The sequence below is a fragment of the Armigeres subalbatus genome, chromosome 1 (genome assembly GCF_024139115.2).
Source record: "Armigeres subalbatus isolate Guangzhou_Male chromosome 1, GZ_Asu_2, whole genome shotgun sequence".
Classification (NCBI taxonomy): domain Eukaryota; kingdom Metazoa; phylum Arthropoda; class Insecta; order Diptera; family Culicidae; genus Armigeres; species Armigeres subalbatus.
In genome coordinates this window covers 233935701-233962604 of record NC_085139.1, presented here as the reverse complement: position 1 = coordinate 233962604, position 26904 = coordinate 233935701, and the positions used below count along the sequence as shown (strand labels likewise).

Genomic DNA, 26904 nt, shown 5'->3' with positions numbered 1-26904 from the left:
ATCCAATTAAAACTGCGAAAGAACTTTTTGATTGGGCAAATCGTAGAAAAGAAAAAGATTTAACCAAATTATCATTTTGTTTTACTACTACTGAAGAGTACGAAATAAAGGCTTCAGAGCTCAGCGAGCAATTTAATAACGCGAAAACGATCCAAGGAACCCAAAAATTTCACTGTTTCATTCCATTGTCGGAAAATAAAATTAAAGCAAAACTATACTCAAACTGTGTTGATAATAATTCAAAAGTGTTCGATATTTTAAAAAATTTGAATAAAAATAAATAAAAAATAAGTATTAATAAACTGTTTTCATGATATCATAACCCATACCAAAATTCACACCCAACACTCTTAGAGTTTCTATAACAACATTGTGTCACTGCCACATTTAATTTAATACTTAGGATAATATTAATTCATTTGTATTTAGTTATACATATAATAGTTATACATATAATATACATAATATCGATGAATACATAAATATGGAATATCATACAAACAACTTGTTTAACGCACGCAAGGCCCTTAACAATAAAATCAGCATCAAACTGCGATTCTTGAAAAAAAATACACGGAAATTTTTTTGTTTACTATATGTGAAAATTGTGAAATGTTTGAAATGTCATAACTTTTTGTTTATTAGTTTACCATCACCAAATTTTTATGGTAGATAGCTAATATAATGGACCGTTTTCCTAAAAAATTACGTTCGAAAAAGATAGGGTTTTGAGATATTTGAGTTTTGTGACAAAAATGATATTTTTAAAGGCAAAAAATTTTTTTTTGCTGTGCACATTTTCTTAAGAATCACCATTTAGTTGTCTAACTTTGCTGAAAAATCATAACAATCGAACATTCCGTTTTTGCTGTGCAGCTTTTAAATATTTTTGAACCATTTTCACATACACCCTTTTGAAAAGTTAGTCGTGACTCAATATGAAGATTTGATATCGAAAAATGACGATTTAGATGAAATTGAAAAACTGTGCAAAGTTTCAACTCAATAGAAAATCATGAATTAAAAATTTTCTTAAATTTTGATGCTGTTGCTTGGAATCGCTCCTATTATAAAGAGGCTGGGACGGACTTTTGGAATTCGGAAGATTATTGGGGTTGGGTATTGTTTAGAAAATGAATTAATTAGAAATCCCTCATATTTAATTCATTCGAGGTTCTTTGACATTGTACAATGCTTCGAAAACAAATTGCCCGAATTACTCCAAAACAGCAAATCCTCGGCAATAATATTTTCCCGGTAAAAATATTTCCCCAAAAATGCCTTTAACAAAAATGATATTTCCCGAAAATGATACTTCCCGATACACATATCCCAGAATATGACATATCCCTGAATGAAGCAGGCCATTCACATAACAGTATTTGACCTAAGGTCATTCGACATAAAGCGCATTTGGGATAATTATGAACAGTATCGGAAAAATCTTTCATGGAAAGCATGCATTTGCTGGGTATAAAGCAATGATATTTGTTAAACTTCATCGGAATCATGGTTTGCCCAGTGAAAAGCAATGATTAATGTGTTTCCCTCTGGATGGTAGATGTGATTGCTTCTTTAAAAGCAGGCATTTGCCCTGAATAAGGCAATGGTGGGTGTGATCCCTTCTTTAAAAATATGCGTTTGTCTGGAATAAGGCATCGGTGGATGTTTTTCCTTCTTTAGAAATGGACGTTTACCCGGAATAAGGCTATTCCCCTTCTTCAAAATAAGTCAATTGTTCCAAAAGCCTTCTTTTAATCAAATGATGAATTATCAATAAGTGAACACAATTACCCTGTGGACCAATTGGTTTTATCATTTTTTGATTGTGAAGAAAAACTGCGAACCAAACTGGGAATTCCGAGCAAGGCCGGGTACGAGAACATTTGCCTTAAAATATCAAAAGAAAATATGAAGAAAGGTTTTGAAAATTTTTAATCCGGAGTAGTTTTCATTTCCAGCAGAAAAATGACCTAAAGCATACTGATCATTTAGTAAAGGAATGGATCATTTACAACTTACCGCGTGGGCTCAACACTCCACCATTGTCTCCTGATCTCAATTCCATACCACATTTGCAGGATGTCTTGGAGAAGCGCACAATCACTTTAAAGGTGGCTCTAATAAACACATAGAATAAAATAAACATGACAATTGGTCGTGGTTCTGCTAAATCACACCGAGCGCCAACAAAAACTTATACATTTTTCTAGACAAACCTTCGGTTAGTATAGATTCATTTTATCACAAATCGTATCGGATATCCCTTAACCTTATAACTATGGATATTAGAGTGATTCAAATTTTGACTTTTTCGCTCCCCTATGCTTAAACGTTGACATTTGGTGTTTTATCAATCTTCCTAAATTTTTAGTTAATTTGGATGTAACTAGACTGAGCACGAGCAGTTTGAAGTTTGTATGGAAATTAATATAGAAATCGTCACTAAAGCAAAAGACCATTCCGTGTTGCAAGCCATCAAATATTCAAATATAATCGACCCGATGATTTCATAGAATACTTCCTTTGTCCTTAGGACAGTTGTTGTTGCGAAGTGATCTGACTTTTGTAAACAAAGTTATAAAGAAAACAAAATGCTCATTATTGATATTGATGTTATTCTTTTACGTGTAGAATTGAATTTACCACGATTCAGTATTTCTCCAATTACTTTTCTTACAAGCACAGAATCGTTTCGCAACAAAGACGACCAGTTTCATTGCAACATTTTCTATGTTGCCAATAAAGTCGTATATTTTTAGAACTTACTGAGTAACGTTACGGAACGGTTTTCCCCAAAAATTACTGTTTCCATAGTAATTTTCATACAAACTTCAAACTGCTCCTACTGAGTCAATTTACATCAAAATCAGCTAAAAAATTAGGAGGATTATTAAAACAGCAAATATCATCGTTTAAGCATAGGAGAGCGAAAAAGTTAAAATTTGAATCACTCTAATGGATATCCTACAATCAATGTGCGTATAAATCGATATGAAATGATGTCCGTTTTCTTTTTGTGAACAAAATACCACAAGTCAGTTGAAAAGCCACTTGGTGCGGTTTGGCTGAACCCCGACCAATCGGTACATTCAACGCCCAACCACTTGAAGGATGTTTTAATGACAAAGTACTTCAAATGGATTACTTAAAAATAGTTCGTGAGATATTCTTTGGAGTAATAAGCTCATCAACGAATATTTTCTAGCTTTTTCCACACATTTTTCTTTTTTGTTTTTTAAGCATAAATATTATCTGAAAAAACGAAATATATCATAATAATTAGTGGAATTAAAAGGAGAGTACTAAACTCGTCTTAGACAGTTGATAAATATTATCATAGTTTGTGTGCATCAATAAAACGAGTACGAGAAATTAAACCTATTTGAGTATTTTGGTGAACGCGTAGACTTTTTATCATCACATTATCTGAATAAAAACGTATTAGAAGCAGTGTGGTCGAAAATGGAGCGTACCTTGGTTCGCGAAATTTATGAGCTGTCCTGCTCGACAAGTACGTTATTCTATTTGAACTCCAGTGGGATGTCGGATAATTTGCACTACGGCTGCCTAACGAAATATGTGTGACATTTTTGTTGATGTTTTTCGAATTGTTGAAGTGGATGAAAACTGACTACTCCTCGTGCGCTGTCCGTTTTATTTACCAACTATTTAATATTTCATTGGAAGCTAATTTGAGAACTGGGTGCAATGCGCGTTTGCTTGTGTTTCCTCCTGGATGCAGAACGACAGATTATTGAAATATTTAGTAAAAAATTAGAACTCTCAGCGCGCGTTTGCTCGTGTTTTACATTACAATCATCGAAAAGATTGTTTATATTGATACCAGAAATTGACTTGAAAGCGATTTAGTAAGACTAAACAAGGTATGCTCATTGGCGTAGCTAAAGGTAGATTAGAAAGGTCCAAGTCCCAGCCAGAAGATTTCAGGCCCCTCTCTGGGATGACAAATGCTGATGAGATATTAATATAGCCTATTTTGTTTCAACAAGCTGCAAATAGATGATTTTTTGCAGAAGCTGTACGAACGAAGTTTGCGTGGCAATGAGTTGTTTACGAAGTCTGATGAAAATTGAATTGAATATCACTACAGAAATCTTATTTAAATTTTATTATCAGCTTCTGCAAAAGATATCTCCAAACTTCAGAACTATTTTCAAAACAAGCACATGGAGCTTTTCTATATCAAGCTCTATTGATGTTGCTTAGAAAAAGTTTTCCTTCCAAGCATTTAAAAAAAATGGCAATTTCCTCTATAAGTTTTAAATTTTCCGAAGGATTCGTTTCTTCAAAACTTTTACTGGATTCATTGAAGAAATTATCAGAATTTATTAGATTTTTCATATTTGTGAGCTTCGTAGACGTGCGGTTAGCGACGTCAATCGTCTAGACGCATCTTGTGCCATTAATTTGTTCTTATCCATAGCATAACTGTTTATATTAATAATATTTCGATGCAATTTTTTGATATTGTTGTCTGTTCTTTTATCTCTTATATTAATCAAGTCCACATTATGTTTTGTTATTCTGCCCGGACAAGCCTAACCGGACATGTTTTTATTTTTGAAAGAAAAATTAGGAATATCTTTTTTTAGCTTATTTCTGCGTTCATAGCATTTTACATCAAAATAATGTTTTAATGCTTAATAGATGAAGTAGATGCTAAATACAACCATATTTATTTTTTGAGAATTTCATAAAATGAAACAACAAAATACAAATAATAGGACCAAAAACATATTTACCGAAATGCAAACATTCAGTACCATATGCAACCTTTCTCAAAACTTAATTAAATATGCGACTTGTATTGAGAAAATCTTTCTTTTTTTGCAACATGTTGCATAAATTTACTCTATGTGTAGACACATATTTTGTGATCGATCATCATCTGATACATACCGTGAAATGGCTTTCGGTGAAATTGTACCGAACCGGCTCTTTGTGTTCTCCTGCTTGGTTCGGTTGGTTGCCTGATTGTTGTCGCACTCACTGGTTGCACGCCTCCGCGCCACGCCAAGCTCCAGGCACAGCTGTTGCTGCCCTGCTGGTGCCCCCCAAAACCATCGGCGTGCAATGTGGGGTCTGTTTTTTCGTCTTTTTCTGAACAAAGGAAAATAAAATCCACACAACAAGATCCGCTCACTGTTTCGGTTATGGAAGGCAATGTGCCGTGTATGAACTCTCGTTGCTGCGTTCTGTTCGGTTTCGTTTCGCGCCCTCGCGATTGACTGATTCGTTTGTCACTACTGGTGGAACACACTACAAAACACACTTTGGTCCGTTTGGCCGACCCCCCAAAACTGTGAACTTTGCCATGCAGCTTGAATGTCTTCGCCAACTGATGAGATTCTAACAAAGCAAAGCCAAGTTTTTCCAGAAGGAATCGCATTATGCTAATGTAATTCTTCGGACTGAAAAGAAATCGGCAACTTGCAAGAGCTCCAGTTACATCAGAGCCATCCGTCCAAGTCCCCAGAGGGGAGCACACTGTGATTATTCACAAAATCGCCGTCGAACCACATCTGCGGTAGTAGGAAGTGCTCTTGCTGTTCTTCCCACATCCAGACAACTCTTCCAGAGAGGAGGAAACCAGAAAACACGACCGGAACGGAACACGGATCGCAGCCGACTGCGACCAGCAGTTGTTGGACGGTCCCGACTAGCCGCGCGACGACGACGGCGACGGCGGCGGTGACACTCTCGACACAGTGAATTGCTTCTTTTCCAACGTTCTTCCGCTGCTGTGCCGCTGCGCTGGATGGCTGGCTGGCTGGCTGGCGTCGACGGTGACGATCCCACATTGCTCCGCGTCACGTTTTGACTCCCCCGCGCGCGTGAATGGTCATGTTCTGTCATGCTCGCACACTATCGAGTGGAAGTATCTCTATAGGTCGGTTGTTGTTGGCTCACACGGCTGGGAGTTTGTCGTCGACATCGAGGAGAATTGAGTCCGAGCGGAAAAACGGAACAGACGGAAAATCGACGCCAAACTTACTCGATTTGCTCTCACGCTCGCCGGAATCGGTAAACGCGTGAACTATACAGATCCTAAATATCGAGAAGGGGAGTTATTCGGGGATATGGTGCATAAAATGATAATAAATTAATGATGATGCCAGCAGCTAATGTTGGTCAGAGCCAAGAATGCTTCTTTTCCAAACATTCGAAGAATATCTTTAGGAAATTGCAAAATCCTCTTTGAAATCCTGAAAAAAATCCCTAAAAAATATTTTCTTGCAACCTGTTGCATAAAGAACTATGATTCTAGCAATCCGCAGTCTAAAGCTATCAATAGGGTAAGACGGTATAATGCGCCCCACCTGGCCAAAACGCCCCCCTTTGATTTCTAGAAAACTATACCTAACTAAGGGTAAAAATCAGTTGGAACCTATAAATATTTGTAAAACCATCATACTATGTGAATGTGGGAGTATTTTTGTATTTCATAATGAAAACAATAGCAAAATACAAAAATGTTACAGTTTTGATGTAACTTTTAATGTTTGTTTTCTCAACATTCTGGAGCGATTCTAGCATACTGTCCGGAAAACTTGCACTGGAACACTCAGTTGGGCAACAAAATAACCTTTCTCAGTGGTTAATACGATATAAAATTATTTCCGTCTTCAAAAACGTAACGATTTTTGAAAACATGTTTCACTCGCCAAAACGCCCCAGTGTAGGCAGGACAGTATGCCCTTACCAACTATACACAAGCGCAGCGAGCCTGCAGCAATTGCTTCAAAATTGTATGGACAATATTAAAATGTAATTCACACCTGCGTAAATGGACTTATGTTGGTTTTTTAATGTCAAGCACATAAGGATTTGTAACCTCTTTATTATGAGATTGATAAAATACTAATTAAGGGCTATGGAACGTGTTTGATTACGGTGGGGCGTTTTACCCAGGCACTTTTTGAAATCCAGTTTTTCACGACTTTTCAAAAAAGCTTTATTACGTGTTCTCAGTAATATTTCTACATGACTACTCACATGTAATGGATTTGTGACTTGTTGAACTACCAAATAACACAAAGTTTGCATAAATTAAGTTGAAAAGTAAAAAGTTTTCATAGGTATTGCCTTATTATACCGTCTTACCCTACACTCTTTATAGGGTAGCCATATGGTATCCTAAAGGAGGACATTATCAAAATTTTCTACGAGTAAACACCCATCGATTTGCCTTTGGAACGCGTCGCACAGTACATTTCTTGAATATGTTCGGCAAAGAGCAGCCGCTATGCCAAGCCTAGAATGGAATAGAAATCTGAACTAATCTGAACAGTTGAGTTTCTTTAGTCTCAATCTGAACAGTTTAAATTTCTTCAGTTAACAACTTGGTGATACAGTTAACAGTTGGTAATATTTTATTTGGAGATGTAGTGTTAATAAAGTAGAAGGAGATGTCGTATCTTCCAGCTAAAACAAATTTGCATGTGCTAGAGAAAAAGGGTAAGATGAAGGCGATATAGACATGCATGCCTCTAATTGAGTTCATGCAAAGTGTACGTTCTGGCCTCCACTGTGTGCACTTATTCGCATTGATATACGATCTCTTGTCTGCTGGGTTACTTGCTGAATCTTATAAAAACTTCTTGAATAAGATAAACATTATTGTGCGAAACTCCAACAAATGTAATATTTTTAATCATATTAAAAATCAAATATCAATTGATAGTTTTATGTCCTTCTTTTTAACCAAATGTCCTCTTTTTTTGCGACGATTTGAGTGAAACTCTTCGTGCTGATGGCTAATATCTGTCTAGGCCACCCGAAATCTATGACGATGTCAAATCAGTTTGCTAGATTTCTGCATGAACTATGCAAATATTTACGATTAGTCAAAGAGTGAACTACGGGCTTGACGAATTGTTTTCATTCTCAAGTGGTTTGTGGCCTCTTGCTTCTGATATCAGATCAATCTGTCCAACAATAATATTCAAATAAAATTTCCAAAAGCTATGTCGAGATCCAAATTATAATTCAAACCTCGTTTGTGTGGAGTTTAATCTAACTGTTAGCAAGCGAGAGCCTCTTGAAACACCTTATGATGGTTCACTATATGCGGCTGACGACGCATTTTCCGATTGCTTTAATTGTTAATAATGTGGCCGTCAGTTGTGGTTCGCATTAAGCCATTTGGAGCAATTATTGAATATTATCTTTATATAGTAAACAGGAAGTGGTTCACAGCTACACGTTTCCCCTCTTTTCAGTTGTATTTGTAAAAAAAGGAATTTTTGTCATTAGAATTGGTTCTTCATGAAAAAATACGTCAAAATACGTTGTGGTTCTAACTACATTCGGTACCATACCAGACTCGCTTAACTGTAATAAGAAAAAATTGAATTGAACTTGTTAAAATATCACACATATAAATCAAAATATATTTTGGAAATCCGGCATGGATTACTTTTCGCCATATTTTTTAAATGATTTCTGATTTCTAATCAGTTAGTTGCTGAATCAAAATTGTGAGATCTCCAAATGCAATGTTTCTACAGCATTTTTTTCTTCTCCATCCTCCACTCTATCTGTCTGTTTTAATTTTCTTCAAGCCTGTTCTATTCCTAAAGTTTGAAATAGGTACATTGATTGATTACGCGTCCCCTCTACGCTACCATTTTCTAGAATATCCACTACCCCAGTTCCAAGTTCTTCAACGAACAATCCCTTCCCAGCTAGATCTTCTAGCTTCGCCACCCGAGCTTTTCCATCCGCCACTGAATTCGATTAATGCATATTTGGTTCTCACCAATTAGAGAATAACAGTCAAATGCGATGTCAGTGCTGCGATTATTCCGGACTCATCAAGGCCTTGTCCCATTTTCTGCTGCTCCATTTTCAGAGCACAACGGGGGAGGGAGGGCAGTGAGCCGCAACAAAGAGCGATATTCCCCTCCCATACGATATTTCACGACGTCTGATTGGAGCAAGGACAAAACCGTGGATGCCAGAGAAAGACACGACATATCAGTCATTCTTCGATCCAACTGATCAACTGCAACGTTGGCTCGATCAACTTCTTCAAGTTTTGGAGTTTTTCAAGTTTTTCAGAAGCCGGGATGAAAAAATCAAATATTCAAATAATCGAGGATAAACAACACTCTCACGCGATAACATATCCAAATTATCAATTGATAATGACTCGCTAGGGAGTAAGAATCGTTCGATAATTGTATCTCAATTAGGATCCCTTTGTTAAAGTAGACGCTTGCAGCAGGGGCTGCAGGAACTATATCCAAGGGCTTTACGACCTCTCTTCACGGCCTCTGTGAGTTAAGGGGCCGCATGGGACGTGGTGTAGTTTGGCAGTGGAATCTGTTAAACCTCTCTACAAAAAGCTACATGTGTCCGCAAGCAGGCCCTATCAAAGCGACCATGTGCCGCTCAAATCGCATAGCAGTCCAGGGAGTGCCGACTGGTATGAGGAGTATCCTTACTCCGTTAGGGTAGTGCGTGGGATGGTTCGAGAGAGAGCGAGTGCTCTTCTTGTGCTGAGGCAGGAGTGTCATAGCCTCACATGGAGCGAATGACATTTGGAGAAGTTGCTTCAGCGGCAAGGTGGCAGTGCGATTTGGGTGCATGGTGCATGGGAAGGGTCCCTGCTGCAGTAGGTTAGTAAGTGGGCTGCGTCGGTAGGGAGTGAGTAAGCTGCTTGTGCTCTGGGAGTATTGGTATCACAAATAAAATATTCCGTATGATTTTTGTTTTACGAAGCCTTTTTGACTTTGACGAGCATTCCAAATCATATTATTAATCAATTGAAGGGTAAAACACCTAATAGTGGAGGAAATAAGCAAGTTCAACCACTAGTTGTTCACTCATAGAAAGTCTGTACTTTATTTCGCTCACCTCAAGTATGCATTCAAAGGCTCATCAATCATATTTCAAACTCAAAGTGATCCTATCGCTGCAACTCGTGGCGAACTCTGCTGTGTTTCCTCCCTACTTCCAGATTAACTTCTTTAGATCTTTGTTCGTTGCGTTTCACGTTCCCTGTTCACTGAAGGGTGAGAGGCTTTCTTGGGCCAGAAACACCAAGTTCCTTCGCGATCTTGTCCTCAAGCATCGTAATTTGTGAACCCTCGCCCACGAATGCAAACACTAGACTTTTCCCGTTTCCATGGATCAAAACTGGCAGAATTCGGCCGTCAGCAGCTTGTATACCCGACGATACATTCAGCGAGTGTGTCGAGGTTGTTGGAGGGGACGAATAATGAAGAAGAGTGTGGTGGTTCAATCAACATCCATCGAATTCACATCCTTTCCATGATTTGCATGGCTATTGTCCATGGTTGTTGAGACATGTTCGGCAAAAACCTCGATTCCTCTGTTTCCACCGCTCATCCAAATCAAGCTTCTTAAACTTGAAGCAATCAGCCACTCTGTGGCCCCCGCTTTCACAAACTGCACACACTTTTGCTGGTTTGCGTGCATCTCCGATAACTGGTTTGTGGAATGAAGTTGTTTCAGTAGGATTCAGGAAGGCTTGGATTCTAGCCTTTTCCCTTGGTCGCTGCTGCTTTTCCTCCTTTATTCCTCTGGAAAATCCTGGGAGCTCAAAGCTGACCTCGCTAGCTGCGCTAACTAGCTTAGCCATGAATTCGCCGAAGGTTGACACTGTAGCTCGCACTTGTTGGCCCTTGAAAATGGCCCAGTCCATTCTCATCGGCACCGGCAGCTTCTCGACCAATTCTTGCATGAGCATTGGGTTAGCTAAATGCTTTTCCTGGCCCGCCGCCTGAAGGTGGTCCACGAAGTTCTGCACTGCCAGCCTAAATTCCAGAATGGATTCCGGTCGGTCATGTCTGGGTCAAGATTTTCGGCGTTTGGGTATCCACACGCTGCCGTTGACTGCTCTAAGCTGCTAATGAACATCGGCCAGTCAGCTGGATTCCCACTGAATGTTGGCAAATCCTTGCCAACGACCTGTCTGGCGGCTATTTGCTGTGAGCTGAGAACCCCTAGAGGTCTATTTTCCGTCACAGGTGAGGGTTCTGCGATCTTTCTGGGTGGTTCGATGATGGTTCCCGATTTACACATGCCAAGCTACCACAATTTCCAGGGGGGGAAATGCTGACTCGCCAGTTGGCGGTTCTCCGTTGCGCGGTACCAGATAAGGGTACTAGTTGATGGTTCTAACTGATGACACCCCTGTGGCGCATGGACTCCTGCATCCTGCCCTAGAACGTGGGACCGATAAGCTGCCGGGGGGCACGAGTATATCGACGCGGGGGACGGTTGTAGTTTTCTTGACGACGTCGTGAATTGTCGGAAAGGCTCACGGATAGTAGCTGATCGCACGACCTGACACTGGACTTGACAGTTCGTTAATGGGATAAACCCGGTGTAGATGATGATTATGAAAAGTCGAGTCAAGTACGAGACACTGAAGACGGCCTTACTGTTGAGGTCGAAATACGTATCTGTCAAGATACAATTAAGTGGTGGAATTCAATGGGATGGTATAAACTCGCCTTATGACAGGTGAAAACATTCCACTAAAAAGCTCAAAATAATTTTCTTATCAAAAGCTGTTTGAACATGTGGTTGAAGTGTCGATACGCCGGCCCTGTTGATGGATGGAAACGATGGAAACGGACCGAACATTCTTCGGGGTCGAAGAAACCAATTGGCCTGGGGATCTGATTTACCCAGTGTTTTCTCTTCGGACTTCCCATTGTTTGGATGGGTCGCCAACCAGTTCGAGACAATTTCTCGTGACCTTTTTACAGACTCCACCACATTACCACGTTCGGAAATCTGCAGTATCAATTCGTTCTTCCTTTCCAGCGGCTTTCTTCGAATTGATAGCTGTTTCAGCAGACGTACTTTGTCTGTTTCCAATTTACGTTGCAGAAGAATTGATTCTTCATCTTTAAGCTTATTTTCTTCTTCTAACTGCTGCCTCTTTTCCTCAAGCTGACGTTCAGCTTCTTCTTGTTCGAGTTTCCTGAGAGTTTCATATTCCTCGAGTTCTTGTTGTTTCATCTTCGATTCCTCCTCGATAAGGGGCAATTGTGCCTGACTATTCATGCTCCGTAACGACGGGACTTGGCTTCCTTTATGCGAAGGTTCTTTCCCGGTGGACAATACTCCGGCCGGTACAACCGTTGTTTTGGATCGTAGTCGCGTTGAAATAGTAGATCCGACATTCTGGTTTTGACACTGAATACAGACGAACGGCCGACTCTGTACGGACTCGTCAATATCGGCACAATCAAAATGCTGCCACTGACGGCACTGATCGCAGGCGATCATATGAGCTCCCGACGCATCGAGCTGACTGCATAGCTTGCTCGTGAATCCCAATTGGCTATGATGTCCGTCCATCCTTGATACCCACGCCCAAAAATCTTTTGAGCAAACCCAATTTATGAAAGTAAGCTAAAAGCTAAATATAGATTTTGTTATTTTCAGATTTATTGCTGTATTGATCCATCGTTGAGTGACCATAACGATAACCAAAGCTCAACTTCGCCACAGTGGATGATTGGCAGGGGGTGACGTGACAGACATGGTTGGGTCCAATAAACTTCGCGTCACGGTCAGTGATCGCAAGCAGGCCAACTAAATTGCATCTGTGAGCTTTTCACTCTCGAATATAAAGTTTATTTACCGTCCGCAGTGTGTGAGATCGCGGGGTGGTGACGAAGGGTAGTATGATTTGCGACGATTTGAAACAAGGTTTCACTCGTTTCAAGAACGTCTCTTTACCTCCTGTTGCGACACTGGATTGCAAATAAATGTATTCGGTTTCACAGGAGAGAGAGAGAGAGAAGCGGATTTATTCCTGTCTGATTCTTTCTGTGTCACCTTCTCCGGGTCCGCGCTGTCTGACTACATAGTGATTGGCAAACTTCGTCTATCTGTTCGGCAGTATGTACCGAAAGTGATGTATTGTGAATAATTGCAAGCACCAGGGCCACACCGCTCAGTACTGCTGCAATAAACCTCACTGTGCATCGTGCGGAGAGAAGCATGTAGATGGCGCATGCAAGTATCGCCTCGATATATCTTCCTCTAAACACCACGAAGCACATCGATTGGGGAAAACATGCGGAGGCCATCATTAATGACGTACACTGCCGTCATACGCATATTGTCCCATGTTTGCTGGGATTTCCTATATACATGGGACAGTTATGCGTATAACCGCAGTACAGTCATTTCCGCGCACTTCCTCCGCGAGAAGAGTACGAGTTTCTATCTCAGTTGATCCTTGACAGCGCTCTTCAGACACAACGACGGCCGGCGCCAGAAGCTTCGGTTCGTAGGAACCATACGCCGCGTTTAAATAATTTCGGAAACACGGTTCATCGTACTTCTCAAACAATACATCGCACAATGCACCGTCCGTAAATGAAGATCGTGAAAGCTCTTCACGGTGGATACTCGACTACCGTCGTGCGGGCCTCTTTGATTCCGGGGCTACTTTGGATTTTTAATTTTTGAAAAAACTAAACGGAAAAAATACCAAATTTGTAACAGAAAGTTGCCGTCCAACTATCAACAAGACACCCAATTGGTGATAATGACAATTTTATAGTAGTTATTGTAATAATTCTTGTTTTAAAATGTCCAAAGTAGCCCCTGATTTTTCAAAAGAAGCCCCACACGACGGTATGCAAAGAAAGTTTGTCCGGATTCGGTGCCGGTGAAGCACGAGTTACGCTATGGTTTTGCTGACAAGGATGACATCGCCTCTTTTCGATGATTGAATTCTCGCTTGCTTACCTTCCATCCCTTCGCTCCAGAGATGGATAGAATCAGGTTCAATTTGCCTTAAACCCTCCCAGACGTCGCGAAGAAGCACTTATTGAGCTTGTTCAACCAGTTACTGGAGTGCAACATCGTTCCGGATGATTGATGGCAAGTTAGCTTTCATCATTCAGAATCTCGGAAAACTCGCATCGGATTGTAATTCGTACAGCCCCATCGCGATGCTGTCCTGTCTTCGGAAGCTACTGGAGAAGATGATTCTCTTCCGGCTAGATAAATGTGTTGAATCGAATAGTTTTTGTCAGATACGCAATTTGGTTTCCGCAGAGGCAAGGGAACGAACGACTGTTGCGTGTTGCTTTCTTTTTGATTCAGTTTGCATCGATGTCTTATCCGCCCAACTCCACTCGTGTGGACTATCACACGTGTGTTATAGCTAGCAGCTATACACTATTCACTCGAGTAAATCGTATCCTTACTTCCTGACCACTTCTTCGTCTTCATCGACAGTGTCTAAGTTCCTTGGATGCTGTTCGGTCAATGAAACCGGTAAAGCTCTTGGCGTATCTTCTAAATGGGATAAGGAAAGCTTTGAGTGTTTTATCAAAACAGTCCCTTCTCATTGCTCGATCCCGTGAAATGATAGGAAAATCACATTCAATGAATTTTTTACATTAGTTTGCCTAGCCAAAGCCTACAAGGGTGTCATCGATCATTTAGTATCCTGCGTTCGATCATTTAGTAGTTTGTCGATAACTTATTCCAGAGGCGAAGTTTTAAAATGTGTTGTATGGTGAAATTCTATTGAGATGGTTTTTCTACAACTCTGCCTAACAGGTTGATGTTTGATTTCTACTATTAACGGAGTTAAAGCGCCAGTTGCAGTAACGCATACTAAATGATAACAAAATTTAAATCAGTTAGTATAAGTGGCGACTACTGTCGCTATTATAGCTCCGTTATTAGTGAAATTCAAAGAACAAGTTGTTAGACAGAGTTGTAGAGAAACCTTCGCACTAGAAGTTCACCATACAACACATTTTAAAATTTAGCCTCTGGAATGAGTTATTGACAAACTACTAAATGATAGAACGCAGATTACTAAATGATCGATAACATCCTTGAAAGCTTATTAGGGAAGTGTTGTCTATGCAATACTATGATTATAGCAGTGGGGTGTAGATTAAAGTCACTAGATATAAAGTCTGGCGGAGTGAAAATCATTAGATTTGGCAACCAAGAAAAATCTCGTTATATTTTGGCAACCCTTGAAAAAGTTCAAGCTGTTGCACGGTTAATGACTTTTGCAAGTTGTAAACAAACTTTTCAAATATTGTATTCGCGAAAAATAAAATGAGGTGTTTTTATAAAAACTGTTCGAACTCTGTGCCAGATGAAAAATGTTGCTTTCTTCCGCTTTCCGAAGGCTAGTGCTATTAAAAACAAATGGGTTACATTTTGTGAGATTTCCGCTGCTGCTTTAGTCCCGGAAAACGCGAGGTTATGTAGTGTAAGTTTAACTGCGACGTATCACTTCTGCTTTATGGAACGTACACACGGTCAAGCAGTTTGACCAACATTAACTCCACCTCTCGTTTATTCAAACATCCCTCAAGTTTTACCAACAGCGGCACGAACAATCAATTTATTCGACTAACAATATCACACACGAACGACCGAAGCGCCAACTTGAACACCAACCATCAAAAAATATATGGGGGTTTGTGCAACTTCACTACAAATGCTCAAACATGTTCGGTGAACCTTGACTCCACCCCCGACAACTCAAACCCAAATCAAACCGTTTTAATTTTTTCCAACCGAGCCGCCAACTGTCAAATGGTTGTTCGAACAACTTCACACACGCTCAAACAACGCAGCAACCGGAGCGTTTTCTTAGGGGCGGAGTCAATGTTCGTCAAACTGCTTGACTGGTGTGTACGTTGCATTAGTTTTACCAATATCTTCATTTGGTCTTGCAGCTACACTTCGAAGAGCGTACATTATATTTGTCCCCAGCAGGCAGAATTTTGAAAACCAAAACGGCAATTCCTGTATTCAGGAATGTTGCTCAACTATCAAATCCCGGACCGAGCTCCAGACAACTAGAAGCTGAAAATTGTATTCCCATCGTACAGGACTCGGACAAAGAAAACATTGATCCTGCTGGAATGCAGTTTATGCACATGGAGTTTTGGACGAAGCTTTCCTACATCCTGAGGGGCTGGCCGGTGTTGAAATGTCGAAAGAGCTGGTAACTGTTCCAAAATGTGAAGCCTGTATCAACAATTCAAGGTACGAAATCATTTTTAGCTTAGCTTAGCTTAGCTTAGACTCAATTCAAGGTACGAAATCATTTTTGAGGTAAAATTATGAACTAATCTGAACTGTTTTTTTAGTTTTGATGAGGAGAATCGGAATTTAAAAAGAAATGTGGACAATGCAGAAGCTTCGATGACCAAAGACCAGTTTCATATGTTGACTAACAATGTGAAAAGAGTCAAACGATGGTCAGACCAGAGTATTACCGAAGGTCTTCAATGCAAGTTCACGTGTGGGTCAACCGCGTACGAATTGGAAAGAAAAAAGCGGTTCTTACCAAGCGGACGTACACTACGTGATTCATTTCGAGAGCGGCATACTTGAAGAAATATTCGTTTTATTATCCCATAAAGTACCTAGTATGCCCTTTCCATGGATGATGGGATCGACGGTGCACAGTATTAATTTTCCTGTAAATTTACGTTTATTTTCATGCACATATTTGGAGCATGAAAATAAACGCAAAAATGAGTCATATATTAAATTTACACTGATTGAATATGTAGTCATGTGAAATTACATGACATGTAGTTTCAATTGAATCTTTTCAATCGTTTAATTTTACACGATCGTGTAATTTTGAACGATGGTGTAATTCCTCATTTTGTTGTGTTTTGTTTTGTAGATTTGGTAGAAAAATCTATGGATTCAAATGGACAATTTACGTCAACATTTGCAAAGGACGTAACAGTAATCATTCCATATAGACGAAGAACTGATATCTGCAAATTTTGGCTATTATGTCGTTTTGGAATATTGTTCTGGAATATTAAAAGGTGATGTGAAGGATACACATGCATTTGGTCTAATGTTTTTTCTTCCCAAACGAAATTTTCTTAGAAATAGTCTATTTTATTGACAGAATAGTTCGAATGGAACGCAAAACAACAATTTTAAAACGGAAAATTATATGTTATATCGACCTTCCTAAGAGTTTCATGGGCTTCGTGGTCGTGTGGTTAACGGCGTCAGTTGTCTAAACGCATTTGCGTGCCGTTGAGTGTGGGTTTGATTCCTAATCCAGTAAGGAGAAAACTCGTAAAGCGGAAACTTCTCTGCTGGCTCATTGGGTGTTGTGTAGTCCTGTCCGTTGTCTAATGCTTAGGTGTGAAGAATTTAGTCTGTGTGACCTATGGTCGAAGACGGTGATCCTTTTTTTTAATATTCCTGGGTGAAAATATAGAAATATAAATATTTAAATGTCAGTTCAATTAAATGGTAACTAAAAATAATTGTGACAGTATTATTTAAATAAAATAGCGTGGAATCGAGTTCGATATTTTTTTATTTATTCAATTATTTAGCCTCTTATTTAAATTTTGACAAATTAAAACATGACAATACTGGTTGTCCGGAACTCAAGTGCTTGGTCATTTGTTCTACCATTGACTTGACACTTTGCTCCAACGAATCACAAGACACAACCGAATTGCAAAAACACGTCGAGACTGACACAGATGCCTTTTGAACAAATCCAAATGACTGCACCGTAATCAACACTTCGAAATTGCACATTTAAATCACTTTACCTGAGCAAAAATTAAACTTGCTGAAACGAAAAAATGTTGCACCACCTCGCTAAGTGAGGAAAACTGGAATGCACTCGCGGCATCCGCCATTAATTTTTTCGTACTTTGCTTTAATTTTACACGATGATTGAAAATTAAATCAATATTAATTGGAAATTCAACGGATATCCATTTATTTTTAAAGAAGCTGTTGAAAAGTACATTGCACTGTAAAATCATATGGAATAAAATTTAAATTTATGTGTTTTTTGATGCTCTTATTATGTGCATTAAATTACACTCAATTCTCAATCGGATTCATTTTCAATCAATCTTTTTTTACAGCAATTATAAAAATCTACCTAATTTTCAATCAAATTATCGATTCAATAAATTTATTATTACATCATTTCTCATTTACAGGCCATGTAAATTTAATTATTTTTTGCTGTGTGGTTCGTCAAGTGTCTCGGTATATCATGAGTTAATGGAGTTAAACTAAATTCACTCTCAAAAAATTTTGTTCTTTGTTCGCATTATTTAATATTTTTTAGATCCATAACAATTTTCCAATTACATGCATATTTTTATATTGTGAAACATACATACAATTGTTGACTAATTGTAATTTACAATTCTTAATTACCTAAACAAAATCGTTTGAAACTTGACGCTCCACGCCCCTAATATGCGCATTGAACACTGGCACATCCTTTATCGTCAGCAGACTATGCGTAAGATTAGAGGAGCCGGCAGGGCCCAGTACGAGTCTTTACTAACCTTATACACAAATAAGAAAGACCTCGGAAGCTAACGATCATCCGCTGTAGCTCTTAGGAGTAGTAATAGTTGTCTTAATAGTTAATATATTTTTCGTTGTAATAGCAGTAGCTGTAGTAGTATTACCAGTAACTTGTAGCAAAAAAAACTAAGTAGATTCGCTGCCTCTATTAGCGTAATGATCTCAAGCCGATTTTCTTCTAGTAGAGTGTATTATCGTTGAGATTTTTAGATTCATTCTACAAACTCTTTAAAATTAATAAAAAATTTAAACTCTAGGTAACTTGAAATAACATTGTTTGTATTTATATTATTATTGAACTAGAACCTATTTATTGAGCCAAAAATGTGTTTATGTATTGTGTTGTGTATGAAAAGCTAAAGTTGGACTTATATTTCCGAAGGCAAGGTACAGCGTAGGTAACCCTTCGGAGATTGGTATAATACCAATGGTATTAGATGGGAAGAATGGAAGTTTAGTGAACTAACAGTTGACGCAACATGATTTGAAAATATTATAGACTTAAACTGAACAACGTGAGGTACAGAAAATGGCTGAGACAGATAGATGATGGGTGAATTGAACAGGGTGAGATGAAGTGACATCGTGTGAAACGTTTGACTTATTGGAAAATGGACTTTTCAAACCTACTAACACTTGTATCCCCTGGCTTTGCTACAATAGGTTGAACTCATATGGCTTGACGACGCAATTCTCAAAATTGCTTTTTTATTATGATATTATGATACGTTCTCCAACAACAGATTATATTGAAAAAATATTGACTACTACTGACTAAATACACATATAACTTTAGCATCAGACGTTACTTAGAACTCAGATATTAGAATGACTTAACGAAATACACAATTATCCAAAACCCCGTTTCTATGTGTGAAATATGAAGACAACTCTTAAGCTAATATATATTATTACCATAACAAAATTTGCAGAATTTCGCTGATTTGATCACAATCTGAAAAATTTCATTATATTTTTATTCAAGATTGGTTACTTGGAGGTGACAATATTATCACCCGTTGTCAACATAGACTGCTTTTAGGTATCTAATGTCATATCCAAGAAACCCTATGTTCTACTCCACGTTAAACTAATTCACTTTCGTTGTAACTATTTATTGATCCGGATTATCAATTCACAGAAAGACTGAACAATTACTACGAAATACAAATTATAAACATTAACAGAAATTTTGACAATACGCCACTACGCGATACTCAATACAAACAGTGTTCACCGCATGAACATAAACTAATTGTGCTAAATATTGGTACTAGTAACGGTAACACTTATGTTAAGGTCTAGTCTTGTGTTTCGCCATCCCTATTTTAAGAAGTGTTACTTGGAGGTGGCAACTGGCAACGGTATCACCCGTTGTCAACATAGACTGCCTTTAGGTACTGATTGTCGGCTCCAAGAAACTATAAACTAAACTTTACATTTAAATTCTGCACAAATTTCATACATATTTCAAATCGTCAGATAATCTTCGTTGTGTGTTTGAAACGTTTTAAAATAGAACTTCCATTATTTGCTTGACAGACTGACGGGAAAACGACAATGGAAAAGGGAAATCTATACTACAACAGAAATTTTGAGATTCTGCTAGCTATCACAATACTAAAACAAATAGTGTTCAAGTGGTCAACATAGACTAGTTCTTCTAAGTATTGGTCCTAGTAGAAGCAAAACTTCTGTTCGGGTCCAGTCTTGACAATTTAAGCTACCAGGTAGCTCCAGCTGGACACCCAAAAAAAAAAAAAATAAAATAAAGTGCCTAGTATGCAAGAAGGTGACAAAAACTGTGCTGTAATTTTCGATGAAATGTAGCAAGTAGTTGCATACTACTATACGGGGGATTCAATCGATAGTGGCTGTTTGAAATCCATTTTGTTCGATATTATTCGTAAAACAGAATCCACCGGACTGCGCGTACAGGCAGCAATAAGCACCTGCGGAGGTAGAGCAATTTATAGCTATTTAGTAATTAATATTGTAATTTATATTACGATTTTATTTTCAGGCATCAATACCAGGGATAAGGTGCTTCACAATAAACCAATTGAACACCCCTGTGATCAATCTCGAACACTCGAAATCATGCCTGACAGTGTGCACGTGGCCAAAAGCATGATCCAAGGATGGATTGCAAACGGTACAATCCAGATCGACCAAAGCACCATGGAAGTCAATGGACTTCATACATCCGTCGTTGATATAACTCTTCTGAAAGAGCTCGTTTTGTACGAGAAAGCTTGTGATCTTCGAATGGCATATGGACTGACTCTAGAAGACGTTGATTTTTCGAAAAAAACTTGCAATTTCGAGAAGATGAAAGTCAAGAGCTCTATACGAAATATGTTTTTTTTTTCTTTATTTAGGAGACTAAGAACAGATGTTTTAACAACAGCTTTCTGATAGATCAGATTGCCACCTGGTTCACATACATGACATCACGTTCAATCAAGCTGGCGTTCAGTCGGAAGAATGAAAAAGCGCATCCGAAAGCAATATCTTTCTTGATTTCGTTCCGATCAATTATCTTCACTTGCAAAGTGGATTCAAAAGGCTTGAGTAAACCGTGGCAATCCGCGGTAGTAATGGCTACAGATAGCATGATATGAATCCGAGATTATATGTTACGTTACGAGGGATTCGATTTTTTCGTTGGTGGTCGCATGACGCAAGATTCTGTGGAAAATGTATTTTCCCAACTTCGTAGCCGCCAAATTCGACCAAACGCTTTGCAGGTCAACCACAGTATGAAGCTGTTGACAGTGTCACAATATCTCAACGATATAGAAACGGCTTCATATGATTGGGACGAAAGCAGTTGGTTACTGGAATTTTCGAAAAATTATGTTCTAAGCTCAACCAATGACGCAGTAGAGCGTCGAAGAGAACATGATGTGGATGTGTCAAAGGTACCAGTCAGCTTCGGTGATTGCGATGCACAAAATGAAGACGCAATTATAGAGAAATATGATGCGCTTTGCAACCGTTCTTCTGAGCAGAATGTAATATACTATCTTTCAGGAATGGTTATGCACAACGATAGCACAACGTTCTCAAGTTTGTGCAGAATGCGTGAAAAGTTGCATTGCAAGTGTAATCCCATCGGATGATGTTACTTTTTTCACCAAGCTCAAAGATTTTTCGGGTAGTGCATTGACGTATGAAAATATTATGGATACCTACAATTTCTTCATAGAACTGGAAGAAATATTTAAAAAGAACATTGAGCAACTGAAAGTATCCAAATATCCAAACGTTGTTTGACCTTATGTCGGGTGTACATGCTGCTCATTTGCTAAAATGTGTACCTTACTGGTTAATAAACTTTATTAAAATCAATTGATGATAAAATCGTTGAATCTTTTATATGGGAAACACTAGATATAAATCCAAGTGTCCGTTTTCGCAAAAAAAAATCAATAATAGTGAGTGATATCCCTGACCATATCCGAGACATCACGAAATAAACCCATTATGCATTTAGATTATGTCCCGGAATGATATTAACTTCATGAAGATCATGTTCCTTAAACTTTTAGTTTTCCTATCTTTTTTATGATCTTCCAATAAATTTTTTATCACTAGCTCAATACTCCCCACGAATTCAAGCTCACTTGAAGCTTCATGTTCGATTGGATCCCGCGAATGACAGTTCGATTGGTGACCTGTCAGTGTATTCGCCAGACTTTATATCTAGTGACTTTAGTGTAGATATGCTTTAGCCACACATCAATTTAAACTCAAGCGAAAATAAACATAAAAAAATTATTGTGCATCGCGATCATCCCCACATCATCACTTATAATTCAAATTTCCAAGCCAAAAAATAAAACAAATAGTACTTTTCCTGAACCGTTTATATTATTCTGCATTCAATAAATCGTATATGAAACAACAAAGAGACACCGTGAGAGCACACTCCACTCCAAAGAGAGCCCATGCAAAAGAATCTCTCGTGTCTGTCCCCTTCTGATTCGACACGACCAATAAATGCCACCAACTCCAGCCAGCGCAGGCCGCATCCACCCGCATAATATGGGGGACGCGCGTTTCACCACATCTGTGCACAACTGCATTTATTCTTTGCTCCGCGCTCTGCGGCGGTGTTGTACATGCCCGATCATCGGTCAGTCAGTATAGAAGAAGTTGTGAATAAGCACTCCAAAACTGGATTCATCACGAGGACAACAACGGCGAGGAATAACGCCGGTCGGTCTCACATCCACCCCACCCGTTACTCGGCCAGTTTTAGTTGTATCGGTTCGCGAACTATATATTGCACGGACTGAAAATCAAGCTAAGTTGAAATAGAAGTACTTACAAGATGCGCTTTTTTTGCCCCAACTGCAGCAATTTCTGCGCTTCACGGTGCCTGAGTCATCAATAGGGGAGCGTTCGGGGGATTAATTTAGGCCTTATTTACCAAAGAGATTTCACAAATAGGGTTTCTTACCCCATTCCCGGCCTAACATGCGCACGACTGCATTATTTAATTGATATTTATGACTAGGAGCTACTTTTCCTGAATTTTGTGGGCCATGTAATATTGCGATGAGGTTCACCTCTGCTTAAAAAATAGTTATTCTTGCTAAAAACCGCTCGAAAAAGCTTTTATTTGATTTAAATTAACATGGTGCAGCACTCATTTCAGTCATAGGAGATTGCTTATCTGGCATACCCCAAATCTCTTCGGCATATGCAATATTTTACTCAATCTCTCAACATCTTACTCTCAATCTCTCTCTCGAAACGGTAGAAAATGAGACGTAAACAAAAATATGCACGTTCCACGATACCGTGATGCCAGATGGTATTATTCATAATAATTTTATTTTGGTTGAGAAGATATATGCACTCATCCAAATTCCTTCCAAATACTTGAAAAATATTGCTTTTAGTCTTTGAAATTTAGATAATTATAAATAACATAAAAGCGTCAACGTTTTAGACACTTTTCCTATTAACTATGAAGGATTATTTTCATACTAAAAATAGCTCCTGGCCTTTTGGCAGTACGATGCTTCTAGAAGTTCTTGGGCCGAGGTGATTTTTTGTTAGGTTTGAGGATTCTTTTGAAATGTATTCTAATATGTTTATATAAAATCTAGTGATACGAACAATTAGAAAAGATTGAAGTGCGTGATATTAGCATTTTGTGTGGTGATTAACAGCTTTAAGTAATGATTGTATCGAGAACTGTGACGATTTTCAGGAGGTGTTTATATGATGAAACCGTTTTGTACAAGAGGAAAGAATCACTCCGGCTCAGTGGTGTTGCAACGAAGAGCAAATGTTTGGAATCTACATTTTTATTTTCTATAATTGGATCAATTAGGAGTGAAATAAATGGTTGAAAAATATTGAGTATTGTGCGCGATAAATAGGAGACATTTTAAAAAATATCAATCATAAACCTACGGCTACCAAACAGTATAAATAATTAGTTTTTTGTGCAGTGAGCCGGGAATGGGGTCCATAGGCCCAAGTAGTGATTTACCCTACATGTGGTTAACTTTTACTTTCCTTTCACTCTTGTTTCTTTGTAACAGGTCGCCTAATTGATAATAACATTTTCAGTCATAATAACTTTTACAGATACTTAAAATAATATGTTCGGGTGCAGTCCATTGTATCCTACAATTCTACATTTTTAACAGTTGCACGAGAAACAACAAATTTTATTAATCTTGGTAACAATTTAAAAAATAGTTGAATTCCTCTACTAAACGTACCTCTGCATCACATCGTGCGCCCCCGTTCTGCACAGGAGGTTGTCGTATATTGGTTCAGCTGTGCTCCAGCTCCCCAGAGGGCATCCCGCTTATTATTGGTTACTGAAGCGACCAACTAGGTATGGGCTTGCAATGACGACGACGACGGACGATGCGACGAAAGACAGACGTTGCAGCTTGTCCGCAGAGCTCTACAAATGCTGAGCCTGTGATAACTAAAGCAATGCAAAAAGACAAACATTCAAAACTATCTACCGGGCATTACCTCCCATCTGGCATCGGCAGAAGATCCGAGAAATGTGAATACGCTAGGAAAAATCAGGGTCGCTGTCGTCGAGCGGAAAAGAAGAATCATGGAAATTTAACATAGGAATGTACCTAAGAGGTAGACCGAAAGGTTATAAAATAGTAGTAAAAACAAATTTCGGATAGAAGGCTTGAGAGAGTGGTTAGTTTGCTTTCCCCGAAGTTTGGACGAAAGCGACATGGACGTTGGTTTTCATCCGAGAGTTTTTTCAAAGTTTTTCTGAATTAATTTGTGATGTGCATCAGGTACAAAATGGAGCTACTATTAATTACTAAAGTCAAAACTAACTTGCTCCTGGTGATTCGCTCAAAAGTAACGCGAGAATTACAAACACCCCACCTTCCTTATCATGGTAGGTGTTCGTTGGGAGGACTGAATAGAATGTTTTACCATTCTTTAGCGATGTGCTCCTTTCAACTGGTTTGTGACCTTTCAACTGTTTTTCGGTTACACCTTTCGTCTGCTTTGTAATGGCTTCCTTCCACCAAACGCCGTTTTGTCTGAGGAGCACTGTAGCTTTGTCTTGAAGGTATTCTCCAACGTCATGATCATCCTCCGAAAGTTGAGCAAACAAAAGGGATCTAATCCACTCTTCCGAAATCTCGAGCCCAACGTCTCAAAAAGTAGATGTTTGGTGATGGGAAAAGAAACACATGGCGATGTCGGAAAGCGTATAGCTGTCAAGGGGGTTCGCAAGTTCCCTCCTGATTGGTCCTGGAGGGCTTAAAATGATAAAATCTCGGACGAAAGCCAGGATGTTGCTGGACAATCCTCACTAGCACAGCTACCGGAGAACGTCCTGTAGGAGTCCTAAAGGACTCGTAAATTTGTCAATGATGAGGATCTGGCAGCAATTGTCCTCTGAAACTCAGGTGGGTATTCGCTTAACGAAACTAGTGTTGCGATGTACTTCCCGAGTACGTTATCGTAAGGATCGAATATGGTATGATGAATTCTAGAAAATTTGCGCGTGCCACTGAGCGCATTCACTTTTTCCCATAGTTCAGCGGCGAATTTAGCCGTGTTAAAAGAGTCGAGGAAGTCCTCTTATTATTTTCCTTTGGTCTCTGAACGACTAACCTGCATTGATAATGTTTCCTTTTGTGCAGCTGTAATGGAACGTACACACGGTCAAGCAGTTTGACTAACATTGACTCCACCTCTCGTTTATTCAAACATCTATCAAGTTTCACCAACAGCGGCACGAACAATCAATTTATTCGACCAACAATATCACACATGAACGGCCGAAGTGCCAACTTGAGCACTAGGGTGGCTCAAATTAGTATGGGAAAAACTTTTGTCAACTTTTTTCATGGGCCGCCCTCTTATTTGGTTCTATTTGATGCCCTGATGCTCTGGACAAAATTTCAGCCAAATCGGTCAACGTTTGGGCGGTGCTAAACTCGTTGGTAGTTTATATGCAAAAATGTATGCAGAAACATCCAAAAACAGTGAATTGTAGTTAGACGGCACAACTTACGATGAAGAACTATGATACTCTTTCAGATCTTGAAGAATTTAATACAGAATGTTATGCTGAAAACCGCGAGAAGATTAGAGTTTGCCCGGCTTAGTTATAAGCATTTCTCTGTAGTAAGGTTTAAGCAAATTTCGTTTCTTTTACCTTTGAAAAGAAATAAATTCACCCCTACAACACTCCAATAAAATTCCAATATCTTTGCCTAATAAACTCTAATCTTCTCGCGGTTTTCAGCATAGCATTCTGTATTTAATTCTACAAGAACTGAATGAGTATCATTGTTCTTGATCGTAAATTGTGCCGTACAACTGCAAATCACTGTTTTTGCATGTTTCTGCATACATTTCTGCATATAAACTTCCAACGAGTTTAGCACCGCCCAAACGTTGACCGATTTGGCTGAAATTTTGTCCAGAGCATCAGGGCATCAAATAGAACCGAATAAGAGGGCGGCCCATCAAAAAATTTGAAAAAGTGTTTTTTGAGCCACCCTATTGAGCACCAACCATCAACAAATATGTGGGGGTTTGTACAACTTCACTTCAAATGCTCAAACATGTTCGGCGAACCTTGACTCCGCCTCCGACAACTCAAACCAAAATCAAACCGTTTTAATTTTTTCCAACTGAGCGGCCAACTGTCAAATGGTTGTTTGCACCACTTCACACACGTTCAAACAAAGCAGCAACTAAAGCGTTTTCTTGGGGGTGGAGTAAATGTTCGTCAAACTGCTTGACTGGTGTGTACGCTGCATAACGTACTTACCTTGCCTGGGTGAAGGGAAGCGGGAAGCCACCTGAGGCCACAGAGAGTGCATTCCGTCGCTACTGACAAGGTGGCCACTGAAATTCGTTTTCAAATTCCCGTTTTTCCCGCTTTTCCCGATAAATTTTGTCAAATTTTCCCGGTTTTTATTTAACTTGAAAAATAAATAAGCGTAAGAGTTTTTGAACTCTTATCTAGCATCTAGAATAGAACGC

General features: G+C 39.0%; 1 protein-coding gene and 1 long non-coding RNA gene across 2 annotated transcripts in view; one reads left to right on the top strand and one right to left on the bottom strand.

Annotated features, from left to right (window-relative positions):
- LOC134205891 (uncharacterized) overlaps positions 1-5630 on the bottom strand; it is a 112787-nt gene extending 107157 nt beyond the window's left edge. Inside the window, exon 1 of the long non-coding RNA XR_009978225.1 lies at positions 4924-5630. This is a non-coding gene — a long non-coding RNA (uncharacterized LOC134205891). The remainder of the gene's footprint in view (positions 1-4923) is intronic.
- LOC134205894 (chaoptin) overlaps positions 1-26904 on the top strand; it is a 554999-nt gene that overhangs the window by 404568 nt on the left and 123527 nt on the right. The gene's annotated exons all lie outside the window — the stretch shown is intronic.